This window comes from Equus przewalskii, chromosome 27, assembly GCF_037783145.1.
Source record: "Equus przewalskii isolate Varuska chromosome 27, EquPr2, whole genome shotgun sequence".
Taxonomy (NCBI): Eukaryota; Metazoa; Chordata; class Mammalia; order Perissodactyla; family Equidae; genus Equus; species Equus przewalskii.
The window spans coordinates 31,997,293-32,024,394 of record NC_091857.1 but is presented as its reverse complement, the minus strand read 5'-3'; the positions used below and the strand labels follow the sequence as shown (position 1 = coordinate 32,024,394).

At 41.3% G+C, this 27,102-nt stretch overlaps 1 long non-coding RNA gene across 4 annotated transcripts in view; it reads left to right on the top strand.

Annotated features, from left to right (window-relative positions):
- LOC103548890 (uncharacterized) overlaps nucleotides 1-3,343 on the top strand; it is a 150,141-nt gene extending 146,798 nt beyond the window's left edge. For 2 of the 4 annotated variants that reach the window (XR_011533851.1, XR_544377.2), the window contains 2 exons: nucleotides 1,581-1,734; nucleotides 3,096-3,343. This is a non-coding gene — a long non-coding RNA (uncharacterized lncRNA). Of the gene's footprint in view, nucleotides 1-1,580; nucleotides 2,094-3,095 lie in introns of those variants that run through there. The other 2 variants (XR_011533852.1, XR_011533850.1) reach the window with 2 other exon arrangements.
- Nucleotides 3,344-27,102: the final 23,759 nt, after the last annotated feature.

Here is a 27,102-nt window from a genome sequence, read left to right as displayed (position 1 = left end):
CTATCCCCCTCCACAAGGGCAGTGACCACTTCTTATTTATCTCTCCAACCCCACTGTGTAACACAACGCTTCAGTTTGGTGAGTGCTCAGAACAATGACGTGAACTGAATTATGCCTGTTTAATTTATATTACCTAAGCTGCAGGATCAGTTTACTTTAGATGTTGCTGTGTTACTGATATGATTCCTAGTACATCAAGTGTCCATGGTCTTTTCAACTCCTTGCACTAAAACCTCATGCTTCTTTGTTTATCAGCTCTACCAGGTACATTGGTTTGCAACTGGTCCTTTCTCTTTTATCATGTCTAACTCTGTCAAGTCATACCTACAGAATTATATTCATACAGAATTCCGTAGATATCCTGTCTGATGAATTTGCTTGTTTAATTTTATTTGGGAAGTTTTCTCCTTTCTCAATTTTTATTTGAAAGCTCTTCAAAGGAGGAAGGGTAGAGGAGAGGAAGGGAGAGATAGAGAAAGAGAGAGCGAGGCAGAATGGTTGTTTCTGTATTTTGTGTTAAAAATTTTTGTGCTGTGTATTTTCAGTGAACACTGCAGTGATTCTGAACTAAACACTATTTTTCCTGGAGTTTTGATAGCAGGTAGAGGATAAAGACATTGAGATACCAACCGTTCAGGGAAAAGTTCTATTGACTCGTATGTTCTAAAGAGATCTTGAATTAATGCTGCTATACTGGAGATGTCTTTGGATAGTGGCATTACTATATAAACAGCCTCTGAAACAATAAAATTTGTCTCAAAGTCGAGATCTTTGAGAGATATTTTTAAGAGAAAGTTCTATCTTCTGGGCCAATGAAAGATAATGAACGTCCAGAATTTGATGTTTGATAAGAAATTTCCCTACTCTATATAATTTTAAGAGAATATCTTATAAGACTGACTGATGAACCAAAATAAAATTCAGAATAAACAAGACATAAATGAATGGCAGGGAGGAAGGTTGTCAACGCTGGATGAGTGTGTCTCTCTTATTACCTCTGCTCTTCCTGGATGCCTGTAACTGTAGTCAGCTAAGCCCCGATTTGCCTGACTTAACTTCATGAAAGTTTTTGACCTAATAAAAAAATAAGGTGTGGTGGGAACCAGAGTGAGAGCTAGCCTGGACGAGCCCAGCCTAAGCACTCAGAAACAGGCTCCTCCAAAACAATGCTTTGCCCAAGTCAAGGCCATGTCACTGTGTCAGTGCTTTGCTTATTTCAGACCAAAGTTGAGATGAGCTAGAGAATGTTCACGTGCCTCTGACCCTTACTCCACTCTGCTTCTTTTGTCTAGTTGTTGAGGGAGACCCTGGCCCAGAAAACTCAAAGGATTCATTCCTCTTGAAAGCACAAGAAATCACAATGTGATTTCCTGACCCCAGAAGACATGTGTGGATGTTGACTGTCTGTGTGGGGCAAGGTGAGGGAGGGAGAGTGGCATGCCACACTGGATAGGTGGTCAGGGACCAAAATTCTTCTCTTGCTCACTCTCCTTTGCCCCCACCTAAGCTAGGCTTCTATGATCTTTCCAACAGCATGCTAAGTGTCCACCAAGCTGATCATTTTTCTCCTGGTCACATAGGAGACCACATTCCAGACCTCCTCATTCTCTACCAGCTGGACATGGTCCAAGGAGAGCTCCAAGGTCAAGTTCCATGGTGGATTACCAGGAGGAAGTGTGGAATTGCCTTGTGGAAGGACACCGTTGAATGTCTGATGAGACTGTGATATGAGTGGTACATAAATCTTCATTAGGTTAAGCTGCTGATTTAGGGTGGTTTGTTACAGAGAGGTTAGACTGTCTGACCAATACAAAGTGGTTGCAAAATCTGACTTTCCAATGACCAGGATGGCCTCCTGGTTCTGTACCTCAGATTCTTCGTCTATAAAATGGGACACTCATAATACTTACATCATAGGGATGTGGCAAGGTCGAATCACAGAATAGTGCCTGATACTGTCAGGTGCTGGCCACTACTACCATTACTAGTCTGATTACTATTACCTCTACTAGGACACCACCCTATTATTGCTGTGGAGCTTTTCTTTTTGGAGAAGGAATACCATGAAGTAAATTGGTGCTCATTTCAAGAAAGCCTACCATGGATCTCATGCTTCTTGAGAGGGGGGGAAATGGGTTTCTTGATGAGAACCCATGTGCAGTACTAGCTAAACTAACAAAACAAGTCTTAGATCATGTCACTCAGGGATTATGTGCTAGGAGCTGGTACATTTCCTGTTGTTATAGAAGCTGAATATTACCTAATGGTTCACAGTGGATTTAGAGGAGAGAGGTCATTTATCAGAAAATTATTGAAGAGTTCATGGAGAAGCAGTTAATTCTTTAATCTTTCTAGTTTATTTGGGAGTAGTGATCTCACTCACTGTAAACAACACACATTGAACTGGCCCTAGAAATTTAACAGTGGACAGAGGGCAACTCTGACTTTTCAACAGGTGTTTGCCTCATGAAACTCAGGTAATGGGATTTTAAACAAAAACAATGTGGCGTCTACAGTGATGTCCCAACCAGTCAGTTAGGATAGTTAGAACAATTCCAACTGCCTAGCAGATAGAGACTGCTGTCTGAGTCCTAGGAAGGTATAGTTTGGAAGTCTAGTGTGGTTATTAAAAATGTGGACTTCGGAGTCAGATCTCCTGGCTTTGAATTTGGCAGCTTACCAGCTATGTGACCTTGGACAAATGACTTAGTCTCTCTGAGCTTTGGTTTCTTCTGTTGTAAACTGGAAATAATCATAAGACCTCTCATAAAGTTGTGAGGGTTAAATGAGTTAATACATTTAAAAGGTTTAGAATAGAATGATACTAATTATTATTATTACCCTCACTATTATTCTTATTAGAAAACATTGTTTAGTAACTTGGTCAGGAACATAGTCCACTATGTCAAAGGCGTTTTGAGTTTTATAACACTGAATTTCAATCCCAAGGAACTCCTCCTTGGGGCTTAGTGTAGAACTGTGCTTGCCTCACTCAGTGGATGTCCCATCAGCAACAGAAAGAAGAGGATTCAGTGTCAAGATGATGCGACGCACCATTTGCACCAAGATGCTCGTTTCATACTTTTTGTTTGTAGATATTTTTGAGCCAACGAGAATGCTTTTGAAGGCTGTTTACCGATGAGGACTGGAGAGAAAAGAGGGAGCCTGGTGGACAGAAGCACAAAGAGCATTTACGATGCTGAGCCATCTCTGAAGATAGAAAGAAGCTTCCGTCTTCCCGTCTTGCAGAGAATTGTTTTCCAGGAAATTAATTTTTTAGTTCTTCTTCCCTTTTGTCTCTCCACTTTCCAACTGATCTTCAAAACATAATTGCAAACCATAAGGCATGTTTTTTAATCTTTTTGTTTGGAAATAATTTCAATCTTTTAGGAAAACTGCAATAAGAATATAGTCATGTGCCGCATAATGACATTTTGGTCAACGATGGGCCATGTATGTGACAGTGGTCCCATAAGATTAGTACCAGACAGCCTAGGTGCATAGTAAGCTGTACCATCCAGGTTTGAGTAAGTACACTCTATGATGTCCACACAACAAAATTGCCTAAAGATGCATTTCTCAGAATGTATCCTTGTCATTAAGCAAAGCACGACCGTATTTACAAGGAGGAAACTAAATACGCTTTTCTCAGATTCAACTTTTTTTACTCCATTTGTGAACATTTTACCCCATTTGCTTTCTTATTTGCTCTCTCTCTTTCTACACACATATGTATACACATACACACGTAATATTTTTTTCTGAACATTTGTAAGTGAGTTGCATACATCATGACCTGTCATCCCTAAATACTTCAGTGTATATTTCATAAGAAGAAGGATAATTATTCTCTTACATAACCACAGTGCACTTATCAACTTTAGTAAATTTAACATCAATATAATATTTTTATCTAATCTTCTATCCATATTCCAATTTTGTTAATTGGACAAATAATATCCTTTAGAACATTTTTTTCTTCAATACAGGATCCAGTCTAAGATTGCATGTAGTGGTATGTCTCTTTAGTCTCCATAAGGCATATTTTAAAAAACATTGAATACTTTTAAGCACTAAAAGGTTAATCTTACTTTATTGCTCTTAATAACAGAAGCAAACCAACTTGATCTATTCATGATACTTGATGCTATAATGAAAAAGAATTAAAATGCTCATCTCTTAGAATGATTTACTTTTTTGGGTGCCAATTAGAGGTAAGTGTTTAATTTTTCTAAGTTATCTAATAGTTCTATTCTGGTGCTTCTCTTTCCATAAACTTTTCATGGATAAGCACTCTCTTCCTTCCTCAAATTTAATTTGATATATGTATGAGCATCAACAAAATGAAACTCCAGGGAAATCTTTCAGTGTATAGCATGGGGAAATGCATCTTTTTGGAATTCAAATGGAATCTTCACTTTTTCAGACTCAAGTTTGCTCAGTCAAACATATTTTTATACCATATAGCATATATCAATGCCATATATATATATATAGCATATATATATACATATACCATATATCAATATATTTATTGATATAATTCCATCAATATTTTAAGGTACCTCTCAAGTTTCTGGAACCATAACAAATTACTGGGGGAAAAAATGAGCCAACCCTTAAACCCTCTTCCAATGAGTTGAACAATGAAATAGGAAATAGTTTTAAGATCTGAGGTCTCTCTTTTCATTAGTAACAATTACTTCTTTGGCTGTTTCTTTTGCTCTTTATAACAGACTTCTGTAGGAGGGACCAGCAGCTTTTTAGAGTCAGCATGCTACATCTTTTTACGAATTTCATGAAAAGAACGATATGTGTGTGTGAGGGGGTATGTGGAGTGAGGGGACAGAGGGAAAAGCAGCAGTCCCTTGCAGTTCCATTCTTCAGAAGCCAGTAGGTGGTGAATTAGCTTAGTCAAATCCAGTGGTGGGGAGAGAGGTAGTTGAGGACAGCAAGGGAAGTGTGGGCTCCACAAAATAGGGTCAATGGATAGATGGGAGATGGTGGAGGGCAGATAGGGCGGTTTTCCTTTACAATCTTCTGAAGTTTAAATGTTCCTGGAAGCCATTGTCAGTTCATTTATAAGAGAGTAGAACTATTATAGGACCCAAACCAACCAACCAACAAAGGGCCATGTGGAGAGAGGGCTGTCTTCAGAAAGAGTGGAGTGAATGGTTGGTTGAGTACTCCAGCAGGGAATGCATTTCTGAGAGTAAGGAAAAAGAAAACACGAGGGAAACTGGTGTTTGAATTTTGGATCAAGATGAGAATAGTATGGGAAAGAAGGAAAGTTCTGGAACTTCATGTCTAAGGGAGAGAAGAGTGAAAATAAAATCCTAAGTCTAAGTGAAGATGGAGTCCTATAATTGACCAGTGGCTAGGGCATGAGGAGGAAGCTAAGGTGAGTCAGAGACAGCTGAAGCATAGAATTTTTGGACTTCCTGAAAAATGCAGAGGTGTTCCATTCTTAAGTGGTAGAATTTAGTCCACTGGGATCTAACATGGATGAGTTCCTATCTTCCAGTTCTCATGCTCACTTCTATTAGAAAAGATTGGCAACTCTTAATTACCCTTTGTGTATTAAAAGGCTTATCACCTCCATTTCAGGGGCTTACAGACTGGTTTGGTGTGGGAATACCTAAGTATGCTCTTTCTGCAGCTTCTCAACAAAACTATTCTTAGCAGCTGTGATCTGTTGTGGAAGTTAGTGTGATACTGAACAAGTTAAGCAGGTTGTCAAATTGTCTTTCCTGTGTGACTTCTACAAATTAATCTGAATATTTTATAGACTGACTTTATAGGGAACAAGAATCTGGAATATAGTCCAAGTTTTTCTTAATGTGTAAGTGGGATTAAACTTTAAATGCTCTTGGTAAACACTGAAGATTTAGCGAGATACGATATAATGAGGGATGTTTAATGACCCCTGACATTTTTTCCATCTTTCAGCATGTATGTAGAGAGAACTATGAGTTAAAGATAAATAAAATCTACCTGGATATGATACTGGACAGCATCCATCCATTCCCAGAATGACAACTTTTATGTCTTGATTTTAATAATCCTTGGAAGACGAGAGGGTGTGGTTCCTTCAGAGGCTGGTGAAGTGCACCTTCCTCAGCCCATCAATTCTTTTTCCTGCTGTGACTCACAGATTGAAGGCAATAGTGAAAATCCCTTAGTTTCATAAAATATAGTTGGATATTTAGGTAATCATGCTTGTAGTTTTGACCTTTTGCTTTCGAATTTTTGTAGAACAAATAAATAGCACGCATAACAAATAAAAGTTAAATTATGTTATTTGTATGGTTGATCAACACGTAAAGATAAACTACACATGCATACATATATTATGTTTAGCTCTACAAAATTTTCACTTTTGGGGTAAAAATGGATAAATATTTCTAATTTCATAGGATTAAACCTAAAATATGTATAGGCATATTGCATTTCTACTAATCAAATAATAACATAACACAGTACAATTCCAGGAAAATATGTTGTGAATAACAGCCTCTCTATTAAAATATTCAAACTAATTTGTAGAGTGGTCAAGCCAATGGAAGTCACTATACTAGTGGGTGCAGGTGGTGTGCTTTGTTCTGTGGGAGAATTGGGGGTTTGAGTTAAGAATGAGACAGTCAGGAGTCAGAAAGATCTCAGAGGCTATAATATCTGAGAAAACTTGAAAATAGGTTTTCCGCTGATGAATAGTGGGGATGGAGTGTTGTATGAGGGTGCAAGCACGTCAAGGAAGGATCTTCCTTCTGGGAGCGTAGGTAACAAGGCTGATGGGTTTGAAGAACTACCGCAATACTGTAGATTAAAACTCATCAGATGCCAGACCTTGGAAAGTCTTGTATGCTGCTCTAAGAAATGCGAAACAGCTTCTGCTCTTATTCTAATACGTTCCTTTTATGGAATCTAAAAAAAGATGCATCAGTCTTTAGTGTGTATGGTGAGCCAGAGAGCAAGCTCAAATGGAGCACTGAGAATTGAGGTTCCAGTGCCCCCAAATCCATCTGTCTAGCCAGATCTCTCCACAAGCTTGTGGTGTAGGCAACAGAGAGGTGGTGAAAGGTTTTAAACAATTCCAGGGTGTGGGATAAAAGGCAGTGAAGGCACTGAGATACCATTTCTAGTTCTGCATTGAAGGGGGAATAATGGGGCCGGAGAGGACAGATTCAAGTGGCTTTAGGTAAGCTGTTCAGCAGGATTTGGATGTGACTTGGATGATGTTGGGGGATGATGGAAAAGGTGGAGTCCAGGATAACTCCCACATCTCAGCCTGGTTTCACCTGCAGAGGGAGCAAAGAAGTTGGCCTTGGTAGTGACATTTGCCTCTTAGACATCCATGTGGACGTCTGAGTGCCTCTGAGACATCCGGCAGGCAATTCAGTCTGGAACTTGTAGAGGGGTCTGGGCCAGACAGCTGGATTTGGGGGCAATGGGTGCTTCAATCCTCAGTGCTCCATTTTGGCTTGCTCTCCAGCTCAACATGCACCCAGAAAACCGTCATAGATTGCTGGTAGAGTCTATGTGTGGAAGAAATTAGGATAACGGGAGATGCTAACTCTCTATCTTGCTACCAAGTCACGGAAATTTGCATTATTTTCTTCCTTAAGGCAAAACCAGTGGTGTCATTTGAGAAGGAGTTTGGGGCAGGAGGAAGGGACTATTTGCTTACTTAGAGCTCATCAACCAAAAATAGTGCTGTAGAAGTGGAATTAAAATTGTGCTTGCAAAGCTTGCCACACTGGGCTGAGCTTTCAGTGTAAATGCAGAGTACCTTTGGCTGAAAATACATGTTTTGTAGGCGAGGAACTTTCATGAGCTTGGAAGGAATGATTATTGTTTAATATACACACATAGAATTAGAATTTAATGTACATGTGTAGAGTTATAATTTATTATAGACATAGTGCCACCTGGACTAACAGAAACTCCTGTCCTTAGGAACTTGGAAAGGCTGAGCAGAAAGGAGGGGGTGCAGCATGAAGCAACATATCTCAAATCAGAACCAACTCACGGAGGCTGGCCCCCAAAGTTGTCACTGCTGCAGCCTACTGCAATGTAGTCGGGTCAGGTGGAGTTCCCCAACTGGACGAAGAGCACCATGAACATTGACTGGCAATACTTCAGAGGCCTTTTGGTGATTGTTAGACTGGGCAGGACAGGAGGTGACACTGTGCAATGATTGAAAAAGAGACTCTGAAAAGATAGAGAAAGGAGAAGGAACTGGTGGTTTTGAAATAGAGCTGTGGATAGAGGGGGTCAGGGGAAGAAGAGGATGGAGGACATTCATCTTCAGAAGAAAGCATCAGGGATCCTGGCTCTTGAAGAGAGGAAGGGAGACAGGGTAGGTGCTGGTTGCATGGGGAAAGATGACAGAGCATGGATATGAGACCCAAGCACCCCCAATAACTGGGATTGGACATTTCTAGTCAGTCTGCCTATGAGGAGAGTGATAAAGCCTGGTGGGGATATTTGATGGATGAACCAAGGAAGAAGTATGTGAGGTGAGATTTTTATAAAGATGTGGTGGAAGACCAATGAGATTGTGAATCAGGGATGGAAAATGTAGGACGTGTTTACTTCCTCTTTGGGCAGGAAAAGAAGAAAAGAAAACCCATTGGCTTTAGAATTTTTATATGTTTGCTAAGTGAAGTGACAAAATAGCGTCTGAGAAGAGACCTTTGAGACACACCAGTTGAAAGAGGAATGATGGTGAGAAGCTATTAGTGTTTAAGGGCTCCCTGAACCTGTGAGAGATAAGATTGGGTTTGGCTCAGGAAGGAGGACAAAAGATAAAGGTCCAGGGACAAGTGAGATAAATCCAACCGTTTTTATGGGAGAAGAGGAAGAAGAAAGAAGTGGGATCCCCCAGATAATAAAAAAGTAGGAGTCCAGAAAGCGAAAGAAAAGGCCTCAATGAGTGTGAAGTGAGCCAAGAACTCCGGATTTGAACCCAGAGTCAAGTCTTTCCATCGGTGTTCCATGGGCGAGTACTAGCTTCTCCAAGTCTCAAGTTTTCGTTCTCTGATTTTGACACGGGGGCTAAAATACATTCTCTGAAGGATGATTGAGCAAATTCAACCACCAGATCTCTCATCTATTTTTATTTTCTATCCTATAATGGAATCTATCTGGAGGTTCATGGAGACGATGTGGTGAGGGAGCAGCAGGAAGGATAGAATCCACGGGTATAGGATATACACATAGGGAGGGGGCTTCACAATCATCTGTTCAATGGGAAAAGTTAGAGAGCTCTCTTGGACTACAGTCATAGGGCTTGGAGGTAGAAACACACAGATCCCAAAAGAGAACACTTTGCTTACCATCTGCCCACTTCTTGGAGTTCTGGCCTTGTAGTTGGTCAAAAGGCAGCAAGGATCCGTGAAGCCTGTTCTGAATTCACCCAAGTCTATGTGCGAAAGGCATCCTTCTTTCGTCTTCCCACGCGAAGCGCAGCTATTAATTACACTAAGTGACAAAGATTCTCCTTGTTGCTTGATGGACACAAGGATGAATCTTTGTTACTGATTGCAAATAATAGAAGTCTGATGGTGATCAAGAGTTGGGCCTGGAAAACATGCACCAAGCCACACAAGGGGCATATGGCACCTTCTTCTGAATCAACCCCAGAGGCTGCAGGGAAACAGAGTGGGTATTATTTGGTCAGGTTCCTCCCATGAAAATATAGCCTCCATCCTTTTTTGCTTGTTCGGTTCTGGCACTGGAACAACCTGTCTCTTTACATTAGTTCATTTCTGTAGAGAAATGGTCATTTAGAAGGAAATAGTTGGAAAATCTAGGCACGAATCCATTTTTAAAGTCACAACTGAATGATTGCTTTCTTATTGTGCTACATGGGGCTGGAAAAATCATTCCTTTCTGTACATATTTTTCTTTTTTGCTTTGTGTTTTCATTCTGCTTAAAACACACATATGTGCCAGAAATGAAAACATTTTCAAAGGGCAAGTTTCAAGGACTCCTAAAAATAGGACCTGTTGCCAAATATACATTTCCCCAATATGTAAATGACTGAAAAGGAGCACAATGAAAAGCATATGCTATTCAAATTTTTTTTTGAAACGTTTAAGAGCTGGAGGATTTGACTTGTAGCCTTGAAACTCTTTAAACTAGTGGTTTCCATTTAAATTTTACCATAAGTCTTCGGACATCATTCTTTGCATATTTTACATTTGTCTTTTAATCAAACCTGTATAAAAGTTACTAAGAATAGTTTTATTTTCCAAATGGGGAAATGTTATTTCTTTTATCATTCTGTGATTTGACATGAAGATTTCAAATAATTATCAAGGCTAAATGATGTCCAGAACATCTGGGCCCCTAGCAGCTGCTTCATTAGACCCAAGGATGAATCAATGAGTTGGATAGAAGAGGCAAATTTATCATAGTAAAAAGCCTTTCATTTCTTTCCTTCTGTGGTCTGCAATCAGGAACTACCTCAAATTCTTTCTAAAAAAATTTTTTAAAAGGCGGAGCATAAATGCATTAATTAAACTTGTAGAAGTCAGCGTTAATAAGGATGTATTTCTGTGGCGGTAACCCAGTGTCAGTGAATGCCCTCTACACTTAAAGCTGTGCCTTGTAATTTAGAAGAATTATCATTTATTATGAAAAATCCCACTGGTGAGCTAGTTTCTCAAATGCCTTGTTTTATTTTCTGAAAAAAATGTTTTTTGATCAAGAACAAGTCAAGACATAATTATTACATGTCATCTGTCAAAGATTCACAAACCTGAGTGGCCATATCTTCCTGAGAAGGCTTTCATGGGGCTGGAGTCCTGAGTTCGCTTCTCTCCTTCCAGTGCGGTTGTGGAGGCAGTGCAGGTCTAAGAAACACCACTGAAGGGCTAGACCTTTACCCTTGGAATTACATGCTTTCCCAGGTCTGGTTAAATTTTGCCTTCCATATCTTAATATTTCCGTGATAGGGCATGGAAAAAGAAACTTAGAAAAGGTTTCATCTTTGTTGTTAAAAAGTTATGACCTTTGCTCACATTTGCCAGAGAAAGTGGCTTATAGCAGCAATTAACATGAATTATTAACTCTTAGATTAATAATTTATTAGAAACCTAACGGCCCTAGTCACTGCCAGATCACACTATTGAAAGGAAAACGAAGAAAACAACAGAGCTCTAATTATAACCATTTGTCGATGATGCTTGGAATAAGGAATGGCGTTTAGACTTTCTAAAGGATTTTTTAATTTCCCCTATAGTATCCCACTGGCTGCAAAGTCAGACAAATTAACTAATAATTCCTCTAATGACTTGTGTAGGTGCTGATTTTTAAAAAGTTTTTATTTCACAGATACTCATATAACTCTTCCTTTGTGTCAAGTTCTATTTGAAGCACTTGTGCATATTAATTCGTGAATTCTCCTAACAACCATCTGAGCTGCACACTGTTAGAATCATCCACATGTGCCCGAAGCTGTGCCCAGAGTCACGCAGGTAGATGGTAACCAGGTGCATTCGTTTGCCAGGGCTGCTGTGACAAAGTACCATAAACTAAGTGGCTTAAACAACAGAAATGTATCGTCTCACAGTTCTGGAGGCCGGACATCCAAGATCACGGTGCTGGTAGGGTTGCTTCCTTCTGAGGGCTGTCGGGGAGAATTTGTTCCACGCCACTCTCTGAGCTTCTGGCAGTCTTTGGTATTCCTTGGCTTGTGGAATCAATACTTCGATCTCTGCCTTCATTTTCACAGGTAATTTTCTTTCTGTGTGTGTCTGTGTCCAAATCTCCCTGTATTATAAGGCCATGAGTCTTATTGTATTAAGGCTTACCCTAATGACCTTGTTTCAATTGATTACTTCTATAAAGACCCAATCTCCAAATAAGTTCACATTCTGAGGTTTTGGAGGGTTAGGACTCCAATATATGAATTTTGGGAGGCAGGGGAGTGGACACAATTCAGCCTATGACACTGGTAGACCTGGGGTCCCAACCCAGGAAATCTGGCTTGAATCTGTGCTCTTAATCACCATGCTAGTCTGCCTCCCATATGTTGGTCTTTTCTTATTAAGGCAAGTTCAATTTAGAGCATCTTATTGATTCGTATCCAAGAATTGTCTCCAGCCCAGTAGCTCTTGGGGACACTGTCTTCTTGACCCCAGGCAGGAATCTGGTTAATTTAGGGGATCACACTGGTTCGTAGCTCAAGGATCTCTAAATTCCCTTCCAGCTCCAAGCCCACTGTGTTTTGAAATCTAAAAGCTCTTTCAGCTCTTTCTGTTTGACTCTGGAGTACATGTTTTCTTAAATCCACATTTTGAAGGTACTTGAGGAGGGAGAGGCCTAATTACTTCCTTTTTTCCTTCCAAATTCCTGTTCCTGGAGCCATGATTAAGTAATACTTACAGCACCTCTTGCAAATCTCCCTGACCTCATCATGTCTTGAAATGGAAAGAGAGAAACCGAAAGACCCATGAGTTCTGAGTCCTTGGCCTTTTAAGTTGATGAGGAAGCAAAGCTTGAAAATCCCTGTTCCTTAATGGAGGAGAGAAAAGGGGGGAAAAAAGGAAGAAAAAGAAGAATTGGGGAAGATAAAAGAGCAGAGAAAAGAACTTTGTAAATGAAAATAAAAATAGGGTTTGGGAAATTGTGTGTTGTTTCATCAAACGCCAATTTCCGAAGGAGAAAAGTGACATCTCACACATGGTTTTCCTTTTTTCATTTTTATTCCTTTTTCCTTTTATTTATTTTTATTGAGGTCACATTGGCTTATAACATTATATAGATTTCAGGTGTGCATCATTATATTTCAACTTCTGTATAGACTGCAACATGTCGACCACCAAATGTCTAGCTGCCATGGATCGCCATACACGTTTTTTTTTTTTAAAGATTTTATTTTTTCCTTTTTCTGCCCAATGCCCCCTGGTACATAGTTGTTGTATATTTTTAGTTGTGGGTCCTTCTAGTTGTGGCATGTGGGATGCAGCCTCAGCATGGCTTGATGAGCGGTGCCATGTCTGTGCCCAGGATCCGAACTGGTGAAACCCTGGGCGCCAAAGCAGAGCGCACAAACTTAACCACTCGGCCACAGGGCCGGCCCCCTACGGTTTTTCTAATGATGAAATCAGGGTGGAGATTTACACGTGCAACTTCTTATGGCTTTGTTCCCCTCAACCCCTTGCTCACTCTGATAGCTGTCTGGAAGATTCATCATAAAGGTCAGACTCCCACAACAAATCCTGCATTTGGCTTCCAACCTCAATATTTTTAGGATTTTCTCCTTTCTTTCTTTTTTGTTTCTTTGGGAGTACAGACTGACTAGCATTTTAGTGCAGTTTAAGTCTCAGACCACTTCCTTGTTTTTCTTCTCTTTTGAAGCAAAGAATGTGATGAAATCATGCAGGAGAATGCCCGGTAGATTATAGGAACTCTTTCCTAGTTTGCTTGAATACATTGTCCACCCCTTTCAGTATGTTTGCAAATTTACTCTATTCTGAAGGTGGAGGTCAAGGAATCATTTCTAAAGTGACTCTAAAAAAGGACAGGAGACACAGAGAGGCCATTTCAGAGGGTAAGGTGAGTCCAGAGAGAGGAAGCAGGGGTCAGGGCTTTGTGCCGCTGGGTTTCTAAAGGAGAGATGTCACATCTTTAGGAATTTCTGATTCTTGCCTTGAAATGACTGGCCTGGAAATTTGATCAGGCTCTTTCTTCTCTCACTCTCTTAAGGGCTACCCTTCTTTGGGAGCCCCAACAAATGTTAATTTGTACAGAATCTAAGAGACTGGTAGATTGCAAGATTGGATTTACTTTTCCCTGTATGCATGCTCATTATAATGTAATTTTGCAATTTTCACACCAAAGGGTAGAGTCATAGTCTGTTTTTCCTACCTTTGATTCTGGGCTGCCCTGTGACTTGCTTTAACTAATAGAATGCAGCAGAAGTGATGGTGTGCCATTTCCGAGCCTAGCACAAGAGCTCAAGAGGTCTCGTACATGGCTATTTCTTCTTGAAACCCTGCCCAGATACCCTGTGAATAAGACCAGGGTAGTCTGCTGGAGGATGAGCAACAATGTGGAACAGAGGTAAGATGTCTCAACAGAGGCCATCTTCACTAGCCTGTCCTTGGCCAACTCAGCAGCTAAAAGGAGATGAGTGAGTGAGAACAGGCAACATCAGGGGAACCATACAACTGAGCACAGCCTAAATTGTTGACCAAAACAATCATGAGCTAAAGAAGTAGTGGTTGTTTCAAGCTACTAAGTTTTAGTATGGTTTGTTATGCAGCAATAGCTAACTGATATACTGGCCTGGAAATTTGACCAAATTTTATGCTTTCTATTCTCTTTTGTTGCTGCCTCAACAAATATTTGTGTATAAAGAAGACTTAGCATTGTTGGTAATCACCTCTGCTGCTCTTGGCAGAGTGATCATTGCTAGCGGAGACTATCCTAAGTCAGTCCTTGAAGTCACCATCAGGCTTCCTCCTTTTTGGTGAAAGATGCAAACCACAACAGTCTGTCCTTTACTTTGCACGGAATGTCCTGTCATACCTCTGACCACTGGAACCCTAAGCATTTTACTGATTTAGCGAGCCCCTCAGTCTTCATAGGGTTTCCCTCTCGCCCTCTGGGACACATGTGTAAGGCCTCCAGTGTACTAGCTACTTCTTGCTCATCTGGTCCAACTAGAAGATGCTGTCAGTGTGACATCCTGTGGGATCCCCAGATGTGCACATCTCTTCAGACTATATTATGACAGAGGGTAGAAGAGCTAACATAGTCCTGGGGCAAAACTGGAATATTTTTGTCCTTTTAGTTTGAATGCAAACAGTTTCTGATTTTCTTTTCCACTAAAGATAGAGAGGAACGTCTTCTCCATATCAATAACTGTGTAGCCTATACCCAAGACCTATTAATCTCCCCAGCAAAGACACCACTTCTGGCATGGCAACAGCAATGGGGACCACTACTTTGTTGAGTTTGAGTAGTCTGCTGTCATTCTCTAGGATCTGTCTGGTTTCTGCACGTCCAGATTGATCAATTAAAAGGAGATATGATGGGGACCACTACCCCTGCATGCTTTAAATCCTTGAAGGTGGTACTTATTTCAGCTATCCCCCCTGGAGATTGATATTTTCTTTGATTTAGTGCACATGTGGGCAGGGTAGGAGGGAGAAGCAGCCTCAGAAGTTTGTACTTGGCTCTCCCCGTAATGGTAGTTCTTATCCCACAGGCCAAGGACTCAGTGTTAGTTGGTTGCTCTGACTACCAATAAGTCTGTCCCAACTGTACATTTGAGGATGAGAGAAACAATTGCCAACTGGGTCTGTAGAACTGGTAGATACCTGCTGAGTTAGATGTTGGTCCGATGCCATTATTCCTGGTCCCCATATGCTCCCATTTCAACAGAAGGGCCACAGTAATGCTTCAGTCCTCCAGCTATCAGTGTAAACTGAGACTCGGTCGGCAATATTCTGAGATATATTTGGGTATTCCCCTTGCCTTGTGTACAGTTACCTGAATAAATGGCTGAGGTCCTTTGGGGAAAGACTGGAGGAATCATTGCCATGTTCATTTGCCATTGTGTTACAGGATCTGTCCTCCTAGGGACTCAGTCTCCTTTTTAATCAATGAGGTGCTGTCTGAAAACTGGCTAAAGTCTGGAAACTATGAAAGGGATCAAGACCCTTTATGGGGCTGACACTCCTTAGTCTCCTGGTCATGCATCATTGGTTCTTTTGCAGGTGTAAGGTGAGCAATGCCTTTGTCAGCTGCCCATCTTTTTTGCCCTGGTGATGCCTTCCCAGTCATTATAATACCTGCATCCTCCTGGCTTCTGATGGTTAAGCATGGTTTTGCTTTGCTTGCTCTCCTGTACTGTTTGGAGGTGAGGTGGGGTCCTGTCATCCCCATTGGTTCTGGTGGGCCTAGTTGTATAACGGCCTCTCCTACCTTCAGCCCTGGCCTAAAGACAAAGGACACTTCTGAACTTCACAGCTCTGCTGCTGACCCTTTGCCAGTTCATTTCTGCTGTGTCATAAGTGGTATGTCCTCTGGGATTTCCTGTGGAACATGCGTTTTCTGGCCTTCCATGATATTTCCTCTCCAGCCTGCTCACTCACAAGGAGCCATTTGAGCCCAGAAATTCTGGCACTGGAACCTCACTAAGTTGAGCTATCACTTTTTCCTTGCTTTGAGGTGCCATCCTAATGCCAGTTTGCATGCTCTCCTGGGGTCCTTGCTGAAGAAGGTTAAATTCTAATCAAGGCCAGTCTGCTACGCTAAGGTCAGGGCCCTGGTTGGGAAAGAATGGGGCCCTGACACCTGGATGCAGGGCAGCAATTAAGGAGAGGCAAAGAGGCCTCATCCAGGGTGCAGAGTGTAAGTGAGCACTCACTCTCAGGCCCGTGCAGGTGCAGGGAGAGAGTGACTCCTGAAGTTTTGCACCTTTTTGCTGCCTTCAGAAATCTTGAATCTCCAGATTCCCCTGTGCTCCTGAGTCTGCAGAAGTAGCCTGCCCCTCTTGTGAAGAGCTGGCACCTTCCTCTTGCTTGGAGGCAATGCAGAGACCTTTCCCCTGCAAGACAACATGAGCCCCCTTCAGGATGTGCCCCACCTCCCCTCCTGGCCTGTAGGCTTATAAGTAGGGTTACCTCATGGCATTTCCCAGCTGAGGACTCGCTAGGCCTGCTAATTGAGGAAAGGAGCTGCAGGACCTGGAGCAGCAGGACATGGCGGGTATATGCAGACTGGTTCTGAGAGTGCTGGGTCACAGGGCCCGGAACATAAGGTTGGAGAAGGGAGAGTACATTGATTTGGGAGTACTCTCCCTAGATCAAACTCCCTGGTGAGGACCCCAGGATGTTGTGCAGACTTGCTATGAGGAAGATCTGGACAGTGCATCACTGTCCCACTACTTCCTGTGCCAGATCTCTGCAGAAAACTCACGGGCAAATGAACTGGGACGAGGATCTATGGAACGAGGAATTCCGATTCTTTGGACTTAGACAGTGTGAAGTGTATAAGTAAGACTTTAAATTTGACTCTTACCCCACGCTTGGTGCTTGCTCTACTCACTAGCATTAATAACTTCTTTACAGATGATATTCCTACAAGTGTTGTCTGTATTTACTTTCTCATTCTCTGACTCTTCCTTCATGTTTTAGCCCACTGAGCTCAGACTCTGCCTCTTACTCAGGTTCAAAACCCCAGTGGACACTTTTCAGTTCTTACGTAATGAGATGAAAAACTGATTTTGTAACAACTGTCAGTGGAATTCCTTGTAGGAAAGAATTTGTCTTTGCACGGTATAGTTGGCAGAATAATGCACCCCCTGCCAAGATGTCCACATCCTAATGCCAGAAACTGTGAATATGATATATTACAAGGCAAGATGGAATGAAAATTGCAGATGGAATTAAGGTTGCTAATCAGCTGACGTTGAGATGGGGAGGGTATCCTGGATTACCTGAGTGGGCCTAATGTCATCACATGGGAAGAAGGGGGTCAGAATCAGAGAGAGAGATTTGAAGATGTCATGCTGCTGGCTTTGAAGATGGAAGAAAGGGCCACAATCTAAGGACTGAAGGCAGTCACCAGAAGCTGAAAAGGCAAGGGAACAGATGCTCTCCTAAAGCCTCTAGAAGGAACGCAGTCCTGCTGACAACGTGATTTTAGCCCAGGGAGACCCATCTCAGACTCTGGCCTCCAGAATTATGAGATAATAAATTTGTATCGTTTTAAGTCACTGAGTTTGTGGCAATATGTTATAGCAGCAATAAGAATCATGGGGATGCCTGGGAAAACACTTTGAGACAGAGCTTGGGGCAGAAGATAAGGAAGAATGAATGGTAAGCATATGCAGAAGGAGAAGCCTTTGTCTGGGGAGGAGGAGACAGGAGAAACAGCATCAGCCTGGTGTGGTGTGAGGTGAAAGGCTGGAGCCACTGACTAGTTCTCTCCTGGTCTTCATTGCCATCCTAACAATATCTTTCTCTGTTGACCACTCTTTCCATCTCCTCACTTCTTTTCCCCTTGGCTTCTGTCATGCCACACCTGCAGAAGGAGACATCACATCAGAACTTGGTAAAGCAAAGCCTTCAGAGGCCTCTTGTATATCTGGGGGTCTTCTTGGGGCTTCCCTGGTCTAACTAGAATGACCCACCCCTATGTGCCCAAACAGCCCTCCATCATTGTATTTGTATTGGATTTCTTCCTGTCTCTGATTTCCACTCTGTACTGTGAGCTCCGTGAGATGGGTCTTCATCATTTTGGCTTCCAGATTTTACCACAATGCCTGCGCATGGCAGATGCTGATGAACTCTTTGTCAAATAAATGAATGAATGAATGGAAGGATCCTGAGTTCAACTTTGAAAAGTGTTGAAGATTTGAGTCCAGGAATTAAAGTTGATAGGTGGTCAGTTGATGTTTACAGGTTCTATGATCAAAGACTGTTATGGGAGAGCCTTTTCTGAAGTCCAGCATCTATCCCCATGATTCTGTACCCAACAGTCTTGAAGGTGCCATCCTGGAGCACAGCTTCCCACAAAGTGAAGGGACTTCTGCTGGCAATGAGGTAGACCTGCTGTGGTGGAGGGCTGGAGCTGGGGTGGGAAACTGAAGTACACAGGAGATGGACAAGAAATCTAGTGCTGCTGCTAATCACCTTTTACTGAAAACCAATCTCTATTTGGAACCTGGGACAATTTATTTGAGCTATGCTATGGGTTCAATTGAGAACCCTAAAATTCATATGTTAAGTCCTACTCTTAGGGCCTCAGAATGTGACCTTATTTAGAGATTGAGTCTTTACAGAGGTAATCAAATTTAAATGACATCATTAAGGTGAGCCCTAATCCAATGTCTGGTATCCTCATTAAAAGGGGAAATTTGGACGCAGAGACAGACATACGTAGAGAGAAGATGCATAGACGTGGAGATGTGGAGAGACTGCACAGAGGGAAGAGACGTCCATCTACAAGCCAAGGAGAGGTGCATGGAACGGATCCTTCCCCCACAGCTCTCACAAGGAACCCACCCTGCTGACTGACACCTTGATTTCGAACTGGCCTCCAGAATTGTGAGGCAATCAATTTTTGGTGTTTAAGCCGCCCAGGCTGTGGTACTTTGTTATGGCAGCTGTAGCACGGTAACACAAGCCAGAAACCTGAGCGTATGTATTCACTTCCAGAAACTTGTGCTCTCTCCTGGGAAGCTGAGCTTCTCCATCACAAACCTTAGATGAGAAGGTGGGCCCTTCTCGGCCCCTTCTTGTTTGTGATGGAGGTTTAGTATCAAAGATCCCACCTCTCTTGGCTGCACCTACAGCACCAAGAGGAAAACGTGAAAATGCATCAGGCCCACCCGGGGGTGGGAAGGTGGAAGAAGGTCAGTGAAGAGTGACCTATTACAATGTCGACTTTCTGAGAAGAGGAATTAAAGGTACGTAATCTCATTTTCTCCAGAGACAAGTAATGATTATAGGGCCCCAACTTCTGGAAAGTAAGAGGCTTTTGCGAATGTCTACAGAGATAAATAAAGTTAAAGAACAGGTTATAAATGGGGCCTGTGCTTGGGGACTGTGACTCAGTGACACAGGTTGTGTCTGTCACTCTAACTAGATTCTCGCAGCACAGCCCTCCCTCATTTGTGTGATTTCTTCACGTTCCCAGCATCGCTCTGCCCCAACGGCTCTGAAAGATCGAGCCTAGGAAGAGAAAGGAAGAAGAGGTTTTCTCCTCTTTCTGACTCAATTTGGAAAGACACATATTAATGAAAGAAAGTTTACAAAATGCACTCTTAAGTGTTTACAAGTGATGAATTTTTTTTCCCCTCTGTGGAATGGTTTCATTTATTTAATAGAACCCTTTATTGATGCCTGATGCTGACCTGACCTAGCGAGCTTGGCCATACAGTGACTTTCAGTGCTGCCATCTCACTGTGACCCTTGTTGGCAAGTCATGTTCAAAGTGTCAGAGAGAGGTTCATTTCCATTCGTGCAAGCCCCCAATTCATCACCTGTTGTTTACTTTGCTTAGGTAAATGCACTGGGGACAAATAACAGTGTCTTAAGTTGAAGCTATGGGTGGGTAATTGTGCTGGGAAATACTAAATTATAAACACTTAAATTAGGAGTCTAGATGTGTCTTCATAGAAAGTATCTTATGCCTCCTGGGTACAATGTGGGGACGATGAGATGGGCCAGAAAGAAAGATGAGAGTGAGATCTAAGTGTATGCATTTGGGAGGAGTGGCAGCCACTGGACTCTGGATTTGTAGGGGACAAGGATGATAGGCAGGGTGCTCCAGGGGTCTAGACAGGATAAATTACACTGCATAGCAATGGTCTTGGAGAAGGAAGGTTAAAATGAATAGCAAGGGCAGCCCCAAAGGGAAGGAACCAGGCAGGCAGTGCTAGGAACCGTATCATATGTTTCCAAAGCACTAGGTTTAGGCTCACCTGTGCGGATGATGATATGAATAGGTCTGATACAGGGGGACCTTCCATCCCAAGCTCTTAAGAACATGGAAGTCAGTTTACCCTTACATGTTCAGAATGATAAAGCACATTTTTCTGGGTGATGTGACATTTGGCAAGGGACAAGAGGTCAGGGCAGACATGCATTTTCTGCCACGCACTCCCAGATGGGTAGCTCCATGCAGGAGTCAGTGTATGCTTATGGTGTTATAAGACAGAGCTGTTATGGGTGGGACTGGCTGGGGTTCCCCCTGACAGGCTGCAGGGCTAACCACTTGCAGAAAGTGCTCAACTGGAACTCTGAAGGTCCCCCCGTTTCCCTGGGCTGTTTATTCATTTACCACAGAGTATTGGAAAAGTCAGGAACCTCTGTGTCTCACTTTACTCATCCGTAGAAAAGGAAATAATAATATTCACTCCACTTGTCTCCTGGCATAAATATGAACATCAAACTTTGAAATGGTTTAAAGACGGTTTTTAAAATTGTTTTTAGAGGTATAGAAGGAAAGAAGGAAGGAAGGAGGAAAGGAGGGAAGGAGAGAGGAAGGAAGAAAGAGTCATTTGAATCTCATCTTTATTCTGTGTTGAGATTTCTGAATTAATTTAGTGAAAGTTGAGTGCCCTGCAGGGAATACAGTCAGAAACTCTCCAAATCTGTTTCTTGGTACTTATGTTAGAAAAATGTTGAGGAGCACAGTCACCAAACTTATATTCTGCATGAAAAACTCGAAATTCCAGTCTCTGGAAACTTAATTCCTCTACGTGTCTTAACTTTTGTTGTTGCTGCTGTTGTCGTCTGCAGCCATCTTTAAACGATTGGGATTCTCTTTAAAACTGCAGAACTGTGCAATATCCTTTAACCATCAGGTCCTAACCACAAAACCCATCACAAAGCGTGGCAGAGCAGATCAGCAGTAAGAGGATATCTTTGAAAGACTAAGATGAACATTAAATTAATCAACCGATGCTCTGGGGGGAAATGGCCACTAATTTCAAATTTTTCATCTCTGGAAAATCAATTATTATTATGTTTATTGATGTTGTATTTGTCACTATTTTCAGCCATTTCCCCTGATGACATGGGTTAAAATAGGAACATTGTTATAAAAGAGATTAGACATGTTTGATTCCGTTTCTAGACTTTCCACCTCTCAGCTACCTGGGGTTTGGGAGAGAAATAAACTGCCATAGGGCAAAGGCTGAGCTTGCCCTTTGTTCCTTTCTATGGCCATCCCTTTTGCCTCTCTAAGATTTTAAATATTTAGTTAAACACCAGCTAATGCTTTTTACTCTCCGGGCAGGATTTTGGAGACGTGTGTATAAAGTCAACACTCCCTTTGCAGTTAGGTTGACTGGGTTGGAATTTGTTACCTTACCCCCAAAGGACTCTGAAGACCTTCTACCACAGTATGGCGTGGAGCTTCCCAATGTCTGTGGCACACAGGCTTCCTACAGATGGGCTTGATCCCGAAAATGGCCCTGATGCACATGCAAGCCGGTTAATGCCAGCGTATGCCCATGGTTCCTAACCTAATGATCCATTCCCTGTTGAATGGCTCTTGTCCTTTTTGGACCACTTGGTGATTTAGAATTCTCACAGCAGTGAGCAAGACAGGTTTGTCAGCAAAATAACAAAATGCTGATCATTTTCCCATTTGGTTGTATATATTTGCACATGCAAATGTGCAAAATTACAGTCATATATGTGGTCTATATAGAGCAGTAGAAGAATGATTCTAGAATCACAGTCTGTGCTCCACTAGCTGGGAGAAATTGGTAATAAAATATATATACTTCTAATATATGCCAAGCATTATGCAAAGCATTCTGAGAAAAAAGAGAGATGAACTGGATCAGACTCTGCCCTCAAAGAGAACACAGTGTAGTAAGCACATTATATTGTTAAATTTTAGATTTGTACATACACATTTGTTAATGTGCCCCAAATCAAAATATAGTGGGAACAATTTCTAAATAAAGCACTCAGACAACAAGTGCATTAATAAACCCTATATTGGCTTTAGGTATTTAAAAATAATATCTTCTTGCTGTAACACATTTAAACAAAGTGGAAGCTTATAAAATAATATAATAAGAATAAAATTCCTCTTCCTCCCCCAGTCTTGCTCCCCAGTGGCGGCTCTAGGTTAACTATTTGCTATGTGTTCTTCCTAAATTTTTGTTTGCCTATAAAATGTAAACATAAAGCACATATATGGTGGATATCTTTGTATGCCACCACCTCATTCTTTCCAAGGTCTGTCTAATGTTCCATATCTTGGATGCACCAGAATTTATTTAACATTACCTTATTAGGGGACACTTAGGTTATTGCTAGGGTTTTTTTTTTTTTTTGTATTAATCTAAATGGATTGTGAATAAGCAAGAACTTGTTATAGGAGGAATATTAACATTGTAAGTGGTATATAAGCAATGTTTTGTAGTTGACCCTTAAAGCTTTCAATAAAGGAACAATGTAATCAAGGGCATATATTAGAAGGGTTCAAGGTAGAGTCTGAATTGGATTGGAGAACGACTTAAAGCAAGGAAGACCAGTAGGCTATTCATGCAATTGTCTAGAGGAGAGATGCTGAAGATTTGAATTAAGGCTGTGGTAGTGATAAAGGAGAGGAATGATTCTATCTTCTATTAACTGGAAGAAATTGGTAGTGAAGGAGAAGATATTAATTTCTAATTACAATTAAATCAAAACTTTAATCAACTCTTGATTTTCTGGTTGTGAGACAGCTATGGCTAAGGCACAGAAGACAGCTGGAACATGCTTGTAGTGAGCTAATGAATACTGAATGTCTACTTTGGGGATTGGTCAAGTCTTGGAGTGAATACCACCTGGGATGGAGGCAGAAGGTTGAAACAGGATGTCCAAACACAGTTATGGTCTCTCTTCCCTGCTGACATTGAAGGCAGCTCTTCTGCATTTTGGGTTCTTTCTGCCCAGCATGGTAGTCAGCCAACAGAGAGTGCTCCCACTTAACTGGAGAGGTAAAGGAGACTCAGCTCACGGCTCAGCCTTACCCTTGTTTAATCCAACCTCAAATAGTCAAGATTTGACCCTTTTTAGGCCATAGAATTGACAGGAGCTGATGACTGGTTAGATATAGGAATAAAGGAGAGTCAACGATGGTTATGGCCAGCCCTGGTGATCTAGCGGTTAAGATTCCGTACTCTCACCACCGTGGCCTGGTTTTGTTTCCTGGCCAAGGAACTACACCATGCATCTGTTGGTTGTCATACTACGGTGGCTACATGCTGCTATGATGCTGAAAACTATGTCACTGGCATTTCAAACACCAGCAGTGTCACCATGGTGGACAGGTTTCGGTGGAGTTTCCAGATGAAGACAGACTAGGAAGAAGGATCTGGCCACCCACTTCTGAAAAAATTGGCCATGAAAACTCTATGATTAGCAGTGGAACATTGTCTGATGTAGCACCAAAAGGTGAGAGGATGGTGCAAAAAGACCAGATGGGATTCAGCTCTTCTGTACACAGGGTCTCTAGGAGTTGGAATTGACTCAATGGCACTAACGACAACAAAAAGAAGATTATGAGAGTTCAATCCCAAACGAATGGGTATATTATGGTGACATTAACTGAGAGAATGTAGAAAAGGAAACAGATTATTTTTTTGGTGGAATCTGTGGGGAAGGGATGTATTTAAATTTTTTAAATGCAAGATGGAAGACGTACAATTGGAAACTGAAAATTTTGTGTTGGAACCCTGTAGAGAGTTCTGTCAGAAACACCATCACATGAGTGAGGGTTGACTCTATGAAAAATGAACTTTCCACTAGAAAAGCTGTGAAGAAAGTTAGTGAATAGCAGTATGTGGTTATGGGTAGAAGAAAGAGTGGTCAGAAAGACTTATCCAAAAAGCCAGGAGATGATGCAATTTCAGAAGGACAGTGTGCTTTCCAGCATTAAATGCTGCACAGGGAATGACAGGACAATGCTGAGAAGAAGCCATCGGATCTGTTGACAAAACATGATTGGTGCCATTTGGAGCACAGTTCCAGGGGCAGAGCCAGAGTGGCAGTGTGGTATGTGTCTCTCCAATTTTTTCAATGTGGCTATAGAACTAAAATTTGTTATACATGGTGATGGTGATAAAATGCTCATTTTTTTCCATTGAAGGAATTCTTCTTGTGGTTGTTTTTGAGCTGGGCTTTTGGTCTTATCATCCTTAGGTTGTTCATATCAATGAAAAATTAGAATGTCCTAAATGTCCAACCACTGGTGGATTGCTTAATTAGATATGGTCAATATTGAAGTATTATATGGTCAGTGCTATAATATTTTCATGTTTTGCAGAAAGATAATAATATATGGATACATAGAAATGGCCAATCATTTGTTCAAATGTATCCTGCAGCATCAACCACGTCCCATCACTGGGAGCCTTGCAGGGTAGAAAAAGCATATCCTTCTTTTCTACAACTATAGTGTTAGAAAAGGGAAAGATTGGATCTCCTTATTTTCCTCAGCCAGAGATGGAAAGTTCAGTCATCAAGGTGTGGGAGATTTCCAGGTGGCTTTGACAAATGATTAGAAGGGCTTACCGAAGCTGGACCTGGTTTGTACTGTAAGAAATGAGCAAGATTTCTCATATGGGCCTGATGAAATTCTGTGTGCACACAAGAGGGAAGATTAGCCCACAGAGATGCTCTCACCTTTAAGACGGTCAAATATTCGAGGTTGATAACAAAACTTCCAGCCATCATACATCCCTCCAATGAACTGGCAATATTATAAAAGTCTAATAACCATAAAAAACTTAACGATTCATCTGTTCTGAGTAGAACACACAGGAGCCTTGTTGGATTATAATGTGCACTTATTAGATTTTGAAACCATTTCAACTATTCACCAATTAATGGCATTTAAAGGATATATTTACAAAGATAATCAGATTCACAAATAAGACTTTTCACTTAGTAGTAAATTTCAGTGAAATTCACTTGCTGGTTTCAAAACATGTTTCTTAGACATTCTGGTACTATCGGATTCTCTAGGAATATAATCGTATATTTGAATCACTGACAATTAAATGGGAAGGAGTATTAGAAACTATCTAGTAACCCATTTTTTAGAGGAAATTGATGTTCCTAGAGGCAGGAGGTCACATAACCTGTGGCCAAAATTCAGCTCTCTTTACTCTCAGTCTAGTGCTCTTCCCAAAGCACAATAATGCTTCTTAAATAGACACAACTGAATGATCATATATACCTTAGAGCATTTTCAGGGTATTTGAATATAGAACCTGCACAAATGCATAACGTGGCTCTAGGTAATTTGGACTTGCTAGACAGTACAAAGTGCTATTTTTTAAATCTTCTTTTGGGGACAAAGTAACATATATTCACAGACAAATAAATTACTGTGAAATAACTTAAGGTTATGTGTTTCTCTATTCAGAAAGAAGGTGTATGCCCTGGGGAAATGAAAGAGACTCACAGCCCCTCTGCAAACCTGCATCTCGGTAGTCTCTGTGGCTTCCCCACCTCACAGCGAGTTCGTTTCTTCTCCTCCACACCAGGGACAATCAGTCCACTCTCCCTGTGGGCAGATATCTCATCCCCGTGGGCAGTGTCGTGAAGAGCCTCTAGGCTGACGGATGCATTTGGGAACTCATTGTAAAATGAAGACGTGATGGAGTTGATGGGGAACACATAGAACCGGGACAAGTCTCTGACTCAAGAAATCAGTCTGCTGGGAAGGATTCATAACAATTGTGACTTTTTAAAAGCTGAGCTTGAATAATAATTATAAAAAGTTATTGACATAATAAAAGAACAAAAGGACTTATGTGATGAGCAATAGTTCCTGGCCTGCCCCTGCCCCTCACCCCCAGTTCTGCCCCTCCTCATTCCCAAGGGCTTTACCTTTAACTGTTTCTGTTTTTGGTTACCTCTGGTGGTCAAGCCCATGTTTCTAAATAATACAGCACGCCGTCAGTTCCTATCGCCCCTTGCCCACCCCTCTTGCCCCTCCCAGTACAGCTGTATCACTGTTTTTCCCTCTAATGCTACTATGGAAACTTCCTCTCTAGATGAATGAAAATAAAACTGAATCCTAACCTTATATTGTATACGAAGGTGGGCTCCAGATAAATCAGAAACCTAAATATAAAAGGTAGCACTGTAAAAATAATAGAAGAAAATACAGGAGAATATCTTTGTGACTGAGGAGTAGAGAAGACTTCTTAAGTCAGACCTTAACATCACAACCAAGCATAAAAACTTGGCAGAATTTATCACATCAAACTGGAGAATCCAATTCAGTGTAGAATTTCATATAGACGTAGTTATTAATCAGACAGCAGGTTGGGAGGAGATATTTGCAACATTCAAAACTGAAAAGCTTATATAGGATAATCAAGGAATTCCTACATATTATCATGAAAAAGAGAAACCAAGAAAAAAGGATATAATAAATCAATTCAGTGGAGGAGAGAATTGAACAATGAACAAGTATATTAGTAAATAATCCAACTATTTAGGCAGCAGAGAAATGAAAATTAAAAGGACAATGTGATACCATTTTCTACACATCAGATGGCAAAATTAGGAAACTGAGTGGTGCCGTTGCAGGTTGGGTTCTCCAGGGGCAGACAT